Below are 14,372 nucleotides of genomic sequence, written 5' to 3'. Positions count from 1 at the left end.
AGGCCTTAGTTTTCTTCTTGATGACTGCTAGTCTGACTGGTTTGAGATGCAATCTCAGTATGGTCTTGATTTGGATTTCCGTAATTGTTAATGATGAACATTTTTTGTATATTTGTTAGCCATTTGTGTTTCTTCTTTTGAGATGTGTCTTTTTATTTTATTTACTAATTTTTAAGTGGGTTATTTGGTTTTTTTTTTTAGTTTTTTAAAATATATTCTACTTTTAATCCTCTGCCAGAAGATTAGCTAGCAAAGATTTTCTCTCATTCTATGGGCTCCCTCTTCCCATTCTTAATTGTTTTCTTTGCTCTGTGGAAGCTTTTTAATTTCATCCCATCCAGTTTAGTAACTTTTGGCATTATTTTCTGAGATTTAGGAGTCCTATTGAGAAAGTCATTGCCTGTGCCTGTAAGCAGAAGTATTATTGACCCTATGTTTTCTTCTAGGAGTTCCATAGTATCTGTTCTAATTTTAGGTTTTTGATCCATTTTGAGTTGCTTTTTGTGCAGGGTAAATATAAGAATGTAGTTAATTCCTCTACATATGGAAGACCAGTTTTCTCAGCACCACTTGCTAAAAAGGCTATATTTTTTTTCTTCTTGTTTATTTTGAGAAAGGGTATCATTCAGTTGCCTAGTCTGATCTCAAACTTTTGACCCTCCTGCTTCAGCTTCCTAAGCAGCTGGCATTACAAATTTATACCAACACACTCAAAGAGAATGTTGTTCTTTTAAGATGAGAGGTTTAAATACCTATGAAAAAAACCTAGCATTACTGTAAGTTACCTTAAATTAGTTATGCAATTAAAAACACTGGGGGAGGGTCTAAGGAAAGGAACACAGGCCTTTTATATGCTAAGCACCTACTGTACCACTGAAATATACCCCAACCCCTTGAATTCTGATATATTGCATTGTCTGATAGTGCTATAGTACACCACACTCCCAACTTAGTTACATTAGAAAGAAGAATAAAGAAAAAGTAGGAAAACTTTTTTCACAAGTATCTAAGCACTGGAGCTACTTAAATCATAATACTAATTTCTTGAATATTACATTTCTCAAATAAAACTCTTCTCCATTTTTTGTTTACCCATAAAGAACACAGAAAAGACTCAGTGAAAGCGGCACATGTAGTAAGAAGCAAGAGAAGAGAGAGAGAGATCTTCTTGGCTTCACACTCAAAATGGTGCTATGGGGATGGGGCTGTAACTTAGTGGTTAGTGTGTGTGATTTTCAAGCACAAAGTCCTGGGTTATATTTCCAGTACTGCCAAAAAATATATCAGAAATTTTAGGAGCAGGAGGTATAACACATCAGTACATTGCCTACTTAGAATGTGTGTATAAGGTCTTAGGTTTTAGCCCCAGCCCTACCAAAACCAAAAATCTACATGGTGCCAGTTTTCCTGGGAGAAAAACACTCCACCACCAAGTTTAAAAATGATAATTAATTTTTCTTTTAACTTTGAGAGTTTAGTTGGTCCTGTGCTTCTCATATTCGAAGAAAATCCAGTAATCTTGCAAACACCCTTTTCCCATTGTTATGTAAGCTCTTCTGGTTTTGGGTCTAAGTGAGCTTTATTCATGAATGTATCCCAAGAACCTAGGAGAGTGCTGAGCATATAATAAGCTTTCACTAAGGATTTGATGAATAAATTATTGATGAATTCTAATGTGGCCCAGTTTTCTTGATAAATTTAGCAATATGCAATTGTAACAGTCTTAGTTACTAGGTTTTCTGGGCCTTTGCTTTTTTGGCCTAAGTTTATCTACAAGGTGGAATTTTGGTTAGACTCCTACCTTCTATCTTTTCTTTTTATTTTTTTTTTAATTGTGCATGTGTGTTGGTGCTGGGTATTGAAGCCAGGATACTCTCTCTACCACTAGATTATAAGCTAGATCTTTTGTTTATTTTAAGATAGGGTCTTGCTAAATTATTCAGGCTGTCCTTTAATTTGAGATCTTCCTGCTTCAGCTTCCTGAGCTGCAAAGATTACTGATATTACAGGCATATGCCACCATACTCTAAATATTTTTTTAATTAATTTGTGTGTGTGTGTGTGTGTGTGTGTGTGTTGGGATTTAAACCAGAGATATTCTACCACTAAGCTCCATCCCCATCACTTTTTATTTTGATACAGGGTCTCTCTCAGTTGTTGAGGCAAGTCTAAAATTTTAATCCTGCCTCAGCCTCTAGAATACCATCCTCAGTCTCCATAGTTGCTGGGATTATATATGTGTGACACCATATAATGGCCTGTCTTTTACTTTATTATTTTTATTTTAAAGTTAAAGCAGGGTCTCTGTGTGTTGCACAGAGTAGCTTCAAACTGGCAGTTGTTCTGCCTCAACCTACCAAGTAGCTAGGATTACAGGAACATGCCAGGACTCCCACCTTCTACCCTCTTTCTTAAGAGAAGGTGTGCTACTTATAAGAGAATGCATCTAGGCAAAGTCTCTGCATAGTTTTCCCTCCCTGACTCGAAGCCCTGCTCTACTCACTGCACCCTTTTCTCCTGTGTTTAGTCCTGTGCCCCAGTTGTTGCTGTCAACTACCCTGTGATTTCTTAGGAGACTAAATTCCATCACCTAGGGAGGCATTCTCCACCAGTTACCAAGTGAACCCCCCAGTATAAAACATTCCCCAAATTTCAGAATGCAAGCTGGTATTGTTGATGCTTTCCTATCCTGCACATATAAGTGGTTTATGGGGACCAATGTAGGAATCTGATTCTCCCAATAGGGAATATTCAGATTTGTTTTGTTTTGTTTTGTTTTTGGTGTGCCTGGGGAATCAAACCCAGGCCCTCTTGCATGCACAATAAGCCCTCTAACAATGACTCCCAACCATCCCCTTCAGCTTTTGAAATTCCCAGGACTTCAATAAAGACAGCTGACTACCTCCTGACATCACTGTCCTGTCAGATAGTCTATTTCCCACAGGAGTTGCCCTAGCCTTTCATTTGTTCTGGTTGAGTTGTTCCCCCTAGCCCTAGTACAAACTGAACTCAGGGTTCAATCTCAATACTTAAGCACTAAGCCATATCGCCAGCCCTTTCAATTTTTTTGTTAATTTGAGACAGAGTCTAACTAATTTGCTCAGTGCTTTACTAAGTTTTTGAGGCTGGCCTGTTCCAGAAAAACTAGGATAATAATTGTTGCCTCATATATAACCAATGATCATAGATTAACACCATAATGTTACCACATATTGAAATATAAGAATTCAAACTAATAAAATAGAGCTATGTATATGAAAATTCTATATTTTTGGAAAAACATTCTGAGAACAATTTATTCCTCATCAACCTGCCAGACACAGTAAATAGCCCTCCTTTTAAGACTGACAGTGTATGCACCTCTGAGTGTCCAGTGTAAAAATTTTTCCATGGAAGTAATTTTTTTAAATTTAATTTAACTCAATTTATTTAAACAGGGCCTCTCTGTGTTGTCCAGGCTGGCCTTGAACTTGTGGTCCTCCTGTCACAGAATCAATTGGGATTACAAATGTAGGCAACCCAACTCAGCTTGGATATATATTTTTTTCAGTGCTGAGGATTGTATTCCGGGACTTATGCATACTGAGGTGAGGATTCTGCCACTGAGCTAAATTCCTAAATTGCTAATCCCTGGAAATAAATATATGTATATGGGTATGTGTATACTATGTATGTATATATAAATAAATATGTATTTTTTCTTTTTTCCTAATACTGGATATTGAACCCATAGGTACAACTAAGCAACTTTTCCAGCTTTTCCTATTTTTTTTTTAAATTTTGAGAAAAGGACTCACTAAGTTGCCAGGCTGGCTTCTAACTTGCAATCCTCCTGCTTAAGATTCCCAAATTACGGATATTACAGGCATGTGCTCCCACATCTAGCTGGTTGTATATTTTTAAAGCATGGAAGACAGATTCTGTTTTCTAGAAATCCCAATCCTAGAACTTTTCAGGTCTATTCCAAGTATATTATCCATCCCAATGATTATCCCTGCAAAACTCATGGTTGATCTCTCAGCTGGCCTGTGGACCTTCCTCTAACCCAGGTGTCTACAAGTCAGTGTTCCTTTCAAGAAGATTTGCTTGGGCCGGGCACAGTGGTACATGCCTGTAATTCCAGACACTTGAGAGGCTGAGGCAGGAGGAATGAAATTTTGAGGCCAGCCTCAGCAACTTAGTGAGGTCCTAAGTAAGTTAGCAAGACCTTATCTCAAAAACAAAACAAAAAAAATTAAAAAGGTTGGGGATGTGGCTCAGTGGAAAGCACCCCTGGGGACAATCCCTGGTATAAAAAACAAATTAAAAAACTCCTGCTTTTATAGATGACCTATAACACTATAGGCAGCAACTCTGAGATGTACAATGGCAGCCCCAGTTCGGCTCCTATCAAATGAAATAAATTCTATTACCTTTTTTGCTGGGTGTCGTAGCTAATGCCTATAATCTCAGCTACTCAGGAGCCTAAGATAGGAGGATCTCAAGTTTGAGGCCAGCCTGGGCAATTTAGTGTGATCTTATTATAAAATTAATAAATAAAAATGGCTGGGGTGGTATCTCAGTGGTAAAATACCCTTGGTTCAATCACCAGCACCAGGGGGAAAATTAAGAAATTCTGTTACTTTGCCTGATTGATCATTTACCTGGAAGCTTATATAAATTTAGGATAGATGTTAAACTAATAACAGCACAAGTTTTTCATAATCTCTTAGTATATTTCACATAAAGTATCTACCCAATGCTGGTTCATGGTTCTGGGGGCCTCTGATAAAATTCCAAAACAAAAAGTTAATATAGTTACCATAAAATGATAATAATTTATTATAAACCATAAATAACTAGAAGAGAGAGGCTGGGGTTTACTGCTGTGCTAGAACACTTTACTAGCATGTCGAAGGCCCTTTTCACTTTTTAAATTTTGAGTGAGCATCTCCCTAAGTTGCTTAGGCCTTGCTAAACTGCTGAGGCTGACCTTCAAATTTGCAATTCTCCTGCCCCAGCCTCCTGAGTTGCTTAGATTACAGGCATGTGCCATTGTGCCTGGGAGACACCACTTCTTAAAAACAACATTAATTTTTGCTTTGTGACAGCCTTTATTAAGAGCATGAGAAGACAAGAAACAGTGGGGAAAAGATTTGTGTGTCACATGTTTCACAAACAACTGGTATCTTGACTACAGAAAGAATTATTTTAATGTTTCCATTTTAATTTGATGTTTCCAAGTATTCAAAAATCTAGATTCTTGAATCAATTATCTCTGATAAGACCATGCACAGCAATTCAGTGTGAAAGCAGCCACTTCTCCACTTCAGTGTTGCATATACATATACACATATGTGATTGACAGGAAACTGGATGGCATGCACTTCATTGAAATATGTCATCTCTTTACAAATACAACAACATGTGGGGTAGTTTCTGCTTTACCTGCAAGTCAATTACTTGCAGGCCAATACAATAAGTGCTTATTTTGTTTTTCACATGAGGGTTATGGAACTTAAAATTTTAGCTGCCAATTTTTATTCAACTATCCCACAAATAAGCATAAATGACAGTCTCTGCAAATTTTGGAGGGTTAATATAGTAGATAGTATTGGTTATCTTTAGCAAGTTAAACTATTGATTCAGAACAGGTCAACTTTTTCCTTTAAGTAAATCTCTTTGGGACTTTCCTCTAATTTTGTTAGATTGGGTTCCAGAAGAACAGGAGAGAAATTTAAAAGTAAAAATTCTGAAGTATTCTGTAGTATTATACAAATCTTTGCTAGTTGTAGAGACTAAAAACAGTTGATTTGCTAAATGGAAATTAGGAAGATATTGATGGCAATATGTAACACCAAAATGTTTCTCACCAAAGCAAATTATACAAAAATATTTACAGGCTAAGTTTCAAGATATGGTTAACATTACTATTGCATGTTTTTTCATGTCAAATACAAAGTCCTATCTGAGTACAGTGGTGTATGCCTGTAATCTCAGCAGCAGGGGAAGCTGAGACAGGAGGATCACAAGTTTGTGGCCAGCCTCAGCAACTTAGCAAGTTCCTAAACAACTTAGTGAGACCCTGTCTTAAAATTAAAAATTAAAGGGGTTGAGTATGTATCTCAGTGGTAAAGCACTCTGTGTTCAATCCCCAGTACCTCCTCCAAATGTCCACATATATAGTCCAAGAGTTATAAAATAAGTTCATGCATTTTACCTCTAAGAATATCATATACAAGAGAAATCCCCACAAGTACTTGTGGTAGCATTTCAGTTGGAAGCAGTCTTATATATAAAAGCAATCCAGTTTCTCTGCTGTTAAGTATATAAAGAAATTTCAGAGGTTATGGAGAAAAAATCATTAATCCATTGGTGGTTGACACAAAGTGTCAATTTGAAGGATTTAAAAGGGTTTCTTTTTAAAAAGCACCAGAATACATAATCTCATAAAAAAAAAATATAAAACTTCGGTATAATCTTGTTTGATTATACTACATAATTTAAAAAGAAATGTTACTGATTAAATGTTTTTCTATTTCATTCATTCTGTTGAATTATAATAATTTATTAATTTGTGAACTAATGTTTATATTTAATTCAGCTGAATTTGTGGCACAGGATCTCATTTTCAAAATGGGGTACCAATTTTCCTGAAGTATAAGAATTTTATCAGCAAATATAAGTTTAGAGGTTAACAATTATATTGAGTAAATGTTTTAACTGTACTTTTTGTACTTTATACTCACCAGTTACAATCTTCATAAAAGGCTAAAGTCAACATAAGAAGTGACCTTTCACTCTCTCAAACCCATATCCTGTCAAGGATTTTTTCCCTCCCCCCTCAGTTTTGACCTCGTGGGTGGGACAGTGAGGGAGTTTCAAACCAGGTACTTAGTGTTTTAGATGAGATTTTAAGCAAGTATAAAGGCTAAGATGAAATAATTCTTATCTTAGGTGTGTTGCAATGCCCAAAGGATAGTTATGTGACAAAGAGTATTTGTTGACAACCTAGAAAATAAGAGGCATTCAAAGGTGCTTTCACAATCTTAAGCCCCAAACAGCTGAATAGCAAAGTGGTCATTATACTCCACTGTGGGGCAGCCATCACTGACTGATCTTGAAGGTGAGACTCCAATCCTGTGGTAATTGGTAAACATACAAGTTTAACAGAAGTTGGAGCAGCTGCTTACCTGTGCTCCTGCTATGGCAGCTGTCAGGCCTAGGTTCCAGGCTGGTGCGAGGAATTGCGAGGAATCAAGAAGGCAGGGCAGCAGTGCAATGGCAGATGACTATAGAAAGAATTCTTAAAACTCAATTGTAAGGAGCTGGAGGTGCAGCTTAGTGGTGAAGTACATGAGCATCAGGCCCTAGGTTGTTCAATCCCCAGCTCCACAAAACAAAACAAACAAACAACAACAACAAAAAGGATAAGTTTTGTCCGAGGCTGAATCCTTAGCACTTAAACAGGAAAATTCTAAGCACATTTTTGTGTTGTTAAAAACAGTAATGGGAGGCCGTTGCTTAGGACTGTTGAAATTGGTGGGAGAACTTGAGTTTGGAGTGAGCTCATATACTGGGCCTAGTAGGCCAAGTCAATACAGAGTTTAATGAGCAACAGCTTTGCTTAGTTGGGAAGACCCTATATCTATTAATTACTTCAATTGTAATCAATTGACTGCTTAACAAAGCTGTAGCCAATTACTTTGTTTCCTATGGCTTCCCTCTGTTTTTCTCTAAGTGCTATTTGATCAGGTGGTTGGCTATAGTTCTCAGAACCAGCACTGGTTCTGGGAGCTGCCAGGTTAAAAAAACAAAACAAAACAAAACAAAACAAAAAACAAAAACAGTTTTACTTTGTTTTCCTCTGTTGTTCATTGCTCAAGTAAAGTTTACAAAAATTCAACTGTGGTGCATGCCTGTAATCCCTGAAGCTCAGGTGTTGAGGCAGGTAGATCTCAACTTCAAAGTCAGACTCAGCAACTTAGGCCCTAAGCAACTTAGTGAGATATTGTCATAAAATTTTAAAAAATAATAAAAATGGCTGTGAATGTGGCTCAGTGGTTGAGTGAACCCAGGTTCAATCCCTGGTTCCCAAAACAAACAAATATACAAAAAAAACAACAACAACAACAAAACAACGTCATTAGTCTAAGGAATTTTCTTTTAACAGAACTGTGCTCCATTGTTGGGCTGGGTGTATAGCTCAGTGGTAAAATATATGCTCAGCTTTTGATAAATCATGGGATCAGTTTCCAATACCAACAAATAGACAGTAAACAAATAAGCAAGCCATCTTTCAAAAAAAGAAGAAAAGTAAAGAAGGAGAAGGAGAGGAAGATGGATTAGAAAATAGAATTATTCATGCTAATGTCCCAAAGTCTCACAGACATCAGCAGAGATCCAAATCTCCAAAATAGGCCAGTTTTAAGCAGCATCAGATGTTTCCTATTTTAACTTTTACAAAAAAGATAATATGGAGTAACCTGACATTGACCAATCAGTTATTTTTCTATTGTCTCCCTGTCCTTGTATTATATGGAAAGTAATTTGAAAATCACAAATTTTGTTTTGTGTTCTCATGTTTACTCTATTTTTACAAGTTATTTATGTGTTAAAACAACCTCCACTGCTCTGCTCATAGAACACACATTCTATTTGATGAAATGAAGTGTTGCCTGGTTCTAGAATTATAAAATAAAGCCAATGAAGATGATTGTTTAAATTTTGTCATTTTACAGTGTGAATATCCTAAATTTATGTGTGTATCTATTTGGTCTTTCTTTTCTTTTTTTAATGGATGGTGAGAAATGGTACTGGGGATTTAAAGCAGGGGCATTTTTCTATGGCAAAACTACCTCTCCAGTTCCTTCCTTCCTTCCTTCCTTCCTTCCTTTTTTTTTTTCCTTCCTTCCTTCCTTTCTTTCCTTTTCTTTCTCTTTTGATACTCCTGTCTCAGTCTCCCAGGTTGCTAGGATTACAGGTGAGTACCACCACTTCCAGATTTTATTTATTCATTCCTGAAGATGGTTTTCTGGGTGAAAATGGGTGAAAAGTGTATATAGTTTCAACACCACCATGCAATTTTAAGGCCAGCTTGGCCAACTTAGCAAGATCCTGACACAAAATAAAAATTCAAAAAGGGATAGGAGTGCCAGCTAGTGGCAGTTCCAGGGACTCAAGGGAGCTGAGACAGGAGAATGGCAAATTTAAGACCAGCCTGGGAAAATTAGAAAGACCTTGCCACAAAATATTTTTTTTAAAAAAGTATATAAGAATAGGAGATACAGCTCAGTGGTAAAGCACCTCTGCATATAATTCTCACTAAGAAAGAAAGAAAGAAAGAAAGAAAGAAAGAAAGAAAGAAAGAAAGAAAGAAAGAAAGAAAGAAAGAAAGAAGGAAGGAAGGAAGGAAGGAAGGAAGGAAGGAAGGAAGGAAGGAAGGAAGGAAGGGGAAGGAAGAGGAAGGAAGGAAGAAAGAAAGAGCAAGCAAATGGTCTCAGTGGAAACTCATTTGCCTAGCATTTGTGATGTCCTAAGTTAAATAGCTAACACCATGATAAATAAATAAGTAAATATACAGATGATAGGTAAATGAAATTGGACAATGAGCAGAGCAACTGAAAAGTCTTCAAAATTATATCCAAAACTTCTTGCTGCTGCTCTTTGTGTCATATTATCTTAGTTTCTTTCAATCATGTAAACTATACAATTTTACTGAAATCTCCCCTCCAAATTGCACATCAACTCAAGCATCTTCAATTCAGCAATGGTTTTCTCACTCTATGTCTGTGAGTGTATTTGTATGATTGTATCCATCCTCAATGCTATCAGACTTTGCTCATTTTCATGAGCTGGGATAGTTTAGGTAAGGTCTTCCTAATTGTGTTAAATATTAAGTCAATACATGGATAAAATTTTGTACAAAATCTGACAAAAAGAAAAATATAGTCAATCTGGGCTTCATGACTCACTCCTGTAATCACAGCTACTGGAGAAGTTGAGACATGAGGAGCATTTGAGTTCAGGAGTTAGAGGACACCTGGTTCTCTCTCTAAAAACAGAAAACAAACAAAAAAGTAGATAAAATAAAATTATTTGCTTTGCTGTTGGTAAATATGAATTGTGAAATAAGGCTTAGAATAAGGATAAAATGGAGCTTCTTAGCCTGAGCCTCTCATTCCTTGGCTATGGTAGGGATGGAGGGTAATTGATCAGGTTGTCCAGAATCAGAGCCTGCCTCTGATCTTGAAGATCTGCAGTATTCTTACTGGGCAATATTTATAAAGAAAATATTTTCCTAGTCTTTTGTCAATAATGTCAGCCTTTTAAAGTGACTTACAGAAGCTGTTTCATATAATTTTGGATATTTCAATCATTTTTATATTCATTTATTTACTTGATACTCTTATTTAATCTCAAATTGTGATACCTCTAAAGCTACATATTTTTCTAATATCAAAGAAATGCCTTTTCCTAATACACAGAATCTAATCCATAAATAAATTGGATATGAGTTGAGACTGTAAAAGGCAAATGATAATAAAGATTGTAAGAATTAAAAGTTATTGAATAGATAATAGAATTTTTTACAAAAAATTCATAATTCAGGAATTAATGTAAATTCACTCTTTTTTACTGTAATAGAAACTGATCTTGCTGCTTATTTTTCAACAACCATGGCAGAATTTATCTTCCAAATTCTTCTTGACAATTAAATAACCTTTTCATTCCTCCTTTAGTTAGCTTACCCTATACTTTGTAATTGATTACTTATAAATTATTACATGTGATTAATTCTCACTTATCTCAGTGGTCACCTAGAATAAAGAAGAATTGGCATCTCAAGCCTGGGTGTGCTTCTCTATGTGACAGATACTCCAGCCCTGAGTTTCCTGCTACTTTGTTGGTGATAGTTTCAGGACTCAATCTGTGGGGAATCCCTGTCCCTTCACTCTCCCAAGAGGGACTGGTGATTGCCCTGTGGGCTCAATGCTGGAGGGCAGACATCCCAGTAATCACCCACAGAGGGAAGAAGTGAGTTCGCTGAGGAGGGATGTGGCCCAAGCACCTTCTTAATACTCTGCTGCTCAACTGTTAGTCCTTCACTTTCAGGTGTTTCTGTACCTACAGGGGATTCTTGAAGGGCCCCTAGGCTATTACCTAGCATGATGTCTTTTCACCCCTTCCTGGGAAGGAGGATCTGAATTGACCTCACTGATCTCTGAGTTTTTTTATCTTTCAGGGTCTTGGGCCCCATTTGTATTAACTCAGCCCTCCTCTGTCAGAATCTCTAGGGAAGACAGTCACCATCTCCTGTACCCAGAGCCATCACAATATTGGGAGCTACTATGTGCACTAGTACCAACAGCGGCGAGGCAGTGCTCTCAACACTGTGATATATGATGATGATGACAGACACTCTGGGTTTTCTGATCAGTTCTCAGGGTTCCATTGATGGATTTTCCACCACAGCCTCTCTGACTCTGATCTGCAGATTGAGGATGAGTCTGAATACAATTGTCAGTCTTTTGATGGCAGCTACAATCAGAGAGTGTTCCAGACACATGGGGAAGTGAGACAGAAACTCCTCAGTGTCTTCAGCTTGGGTCAGCCATGAAACTGTTTCAACAGTGAGAGTTGGGCCCTCTGCCTCCTCTTTGAAGTTGGAGGTGGACTTGTCTGCTCACAACTTCCTCACTCTTCGTTCACAACACCAGTTTCTTCTTTCACAACACCAGTTTCTTCTTTCACATTTTGCTGACTTATTTTCTGATGTATTCAAAATCAATCCATGGAAGGCATGCAATTTAAAACAGGGATTCTGAGCCACAACTCTATTGATTTTTTTGTTGTTGTTGTTGTTGTTGAGAACTGTCCTGCATATGGTAAAATTTTCAGTGCTCTATAACAGCTCAATTTTATTAACTTCTTGTCTTATTTGTGACAACAAAATAGTTTCAAATATTGCCAAATATTCCCTTCCAGGAGGCAAAAGCAGCATTGGTTGAGACCACTCAGTTGAAGAGCTTGTCCTCAGCTATATTAAACTGGTGGACTTGCGTCTGTTCATGCCATTCAACTGGTGAAATGGGTTTTTTATTTTGTTTTAATCTCTGAGTTTCTGGTCCCTATCTATGGAGCAAAATAATAGCACAGAATTCGAATGAATATTTTTATAATTGAATAGTGTTCTAGGTAACATGAGATTAGATTCTATGCTAACTAATGGTAGAGAACCCCCAAGGAAGGTGTATCATGTGGTATTTATCCAAGACTAGATGTTCTTATAATATTTCAAATAATTGTACAATGAACCTGGAAATGGATTTGAACCATTCATCCATGTGACGTAAAAGTTATGAAGAATGTGCTACCACATGGATGAACTTGACAAATTATGCTGGGAGTAAACAAACACAAAGGAACACACATTGTATGATTGCTTTGATAGGCAATATCTAAAATGTTTAAACTTTTAGAGGAACAAAAGAGAAATTATACTCAAAATCTGTCACAGCAAGGGTGAGAGGAATGACATTGAGAATAGGAAACTATTTGAAAAAAAATAATGATAAAAATTGATGGCTTCTCAATTCCTTGGTGGCATGAAGTCAACTAGGTGTAGCTGAGGTAAAAGTCACTCTTTTATTTTTTGAAATAAACTGAAGAGAATAAGGTGTTTGATGCTGATTTCATGAAATCACCTGTAGATTGTAATGACAGTCTCTTGGAGCATCAGTATCTGACGAACTTAACTGCACACCAAGTGAATACCTGCAAAATCTTCAGGTAAGTCAGAAAGCCTATATTCTGGTGGCAAAAAAGGAAATGAGGCCAGTAGGGGTTACTTTGAGCCTTACACAAAGGTTGGATCTGGCCCTGCTAGCTGGACAGACAGACCCTCAGAAAGATGAAAAATAGCTGACGATACAATGAGTATGCTTCCTCTTGTTTTGAGGGGATCATATATGACAGGAAGTCCCAGGACTCAAGGTCATCAAGGATCAGTTTCATCCACTCTCAAAGATCTGGTTTAGGTAAAATCCTCATCATTTTCTTCATCAAGGATGCAAAAATGGGGATTCATCAATATCTATACATCAACAAAGATTCACCGATATAAATTCATGGGTATAAATTCATCAATATAGATTCATCAGTATATATTCATTGATATAAATTTATCTATAAATAGATTGAACAACATAGATTCAATGATATCAATTCATCAATATGAATTAATGAATATTGATTCATAGGTATATAGATTCCTCAATATGGATTCATTGATATATAAATTCATTTATATAAATTCATTGATATATAGGTTCATCAGTAGAGATCCATTGATATCAATTCATCAATATATAGATTGATCCATATTGGTACATTGATATATAGATTCATTGACATACATTCTCTGATACAGATACATGGATATAGACCCATCAATATAATTTCAATATATAGATTAATTTATATTGATTCATAGTTAGGGGCCTGTTGATATATAGATTCATTGAATTAGATTCATCAATAAAGATTTACTGATATAGGGGCTGGGGTTGTGGTAGAATGCTTGCCTTATATGTGTGAGACACTTGATTTGATTCTCAGCACCACATATAAATAAGTGAATAAAATAAGTGAATAAAACAACTTAAAAATATTTACTGATATAGATTCATGGATATTTGATACTGATTCATCAAGATACAGAGTCTTTGATATAGATTCATTGATATATAAGTTAATTTATAAATACATTAATCAATACAGATATATCAATGTATATAGATTCATCAACATATATTCATTGATATTGATTCATCATTAAAGATTCATTGATATAGATTCATGAATATAGATTGATCAATATATACTCATCAATATGGATTCATCGATATATAGATTAATCATATGGATTCATTGATATAGATTCTTCAGTATAGATTCATTGATAATGACACATCAATGTACTGACTCATTGATATAGATTCTGTGATATAGATTGATGGATATAGATCCACTTATATAAATTCATAATCAATTTATCAATCTTAATCAATATCAATTCATCAACAAAGATTCATCAATATACAAATTCATCAACAAAGATTCATCAATATACAAATTCATCAATACATATTCATCTACATATAGATTACTTGATATATATATTTATCAATATTTATTTATCAATATATAGATTCCTCAATATAAATCCATCAATATAGACTTATCAATATTTGTTCTTTAATGTAGAATCATCAAAATCAATTTATTTATACCTATACATTGATATCAATTCAGCAATGTATAGATTGATAAATATAGAATAATCAATATAGATTTATTGATCTTTTCATCTATTTTGATACATCGATATT

This window comes from Marmota marmota, unplaced genomic scaffold (assembly GCF_001458135.2).
Source record: "Marmota marmota marmota unplaced genomic scaffold, marMar, whole genome shotgun sequence".
Lineage (NCBI taxonomy): Eukaryota > Metazoa > Chordata > Mammalia > Rodentia > Sciuridae > Marmota > Marmota marmota.
The sequence above is the reverse complement of the archived record's forward strand: the minus strand, read 5'-3'. Positions refer to the sequence as shown.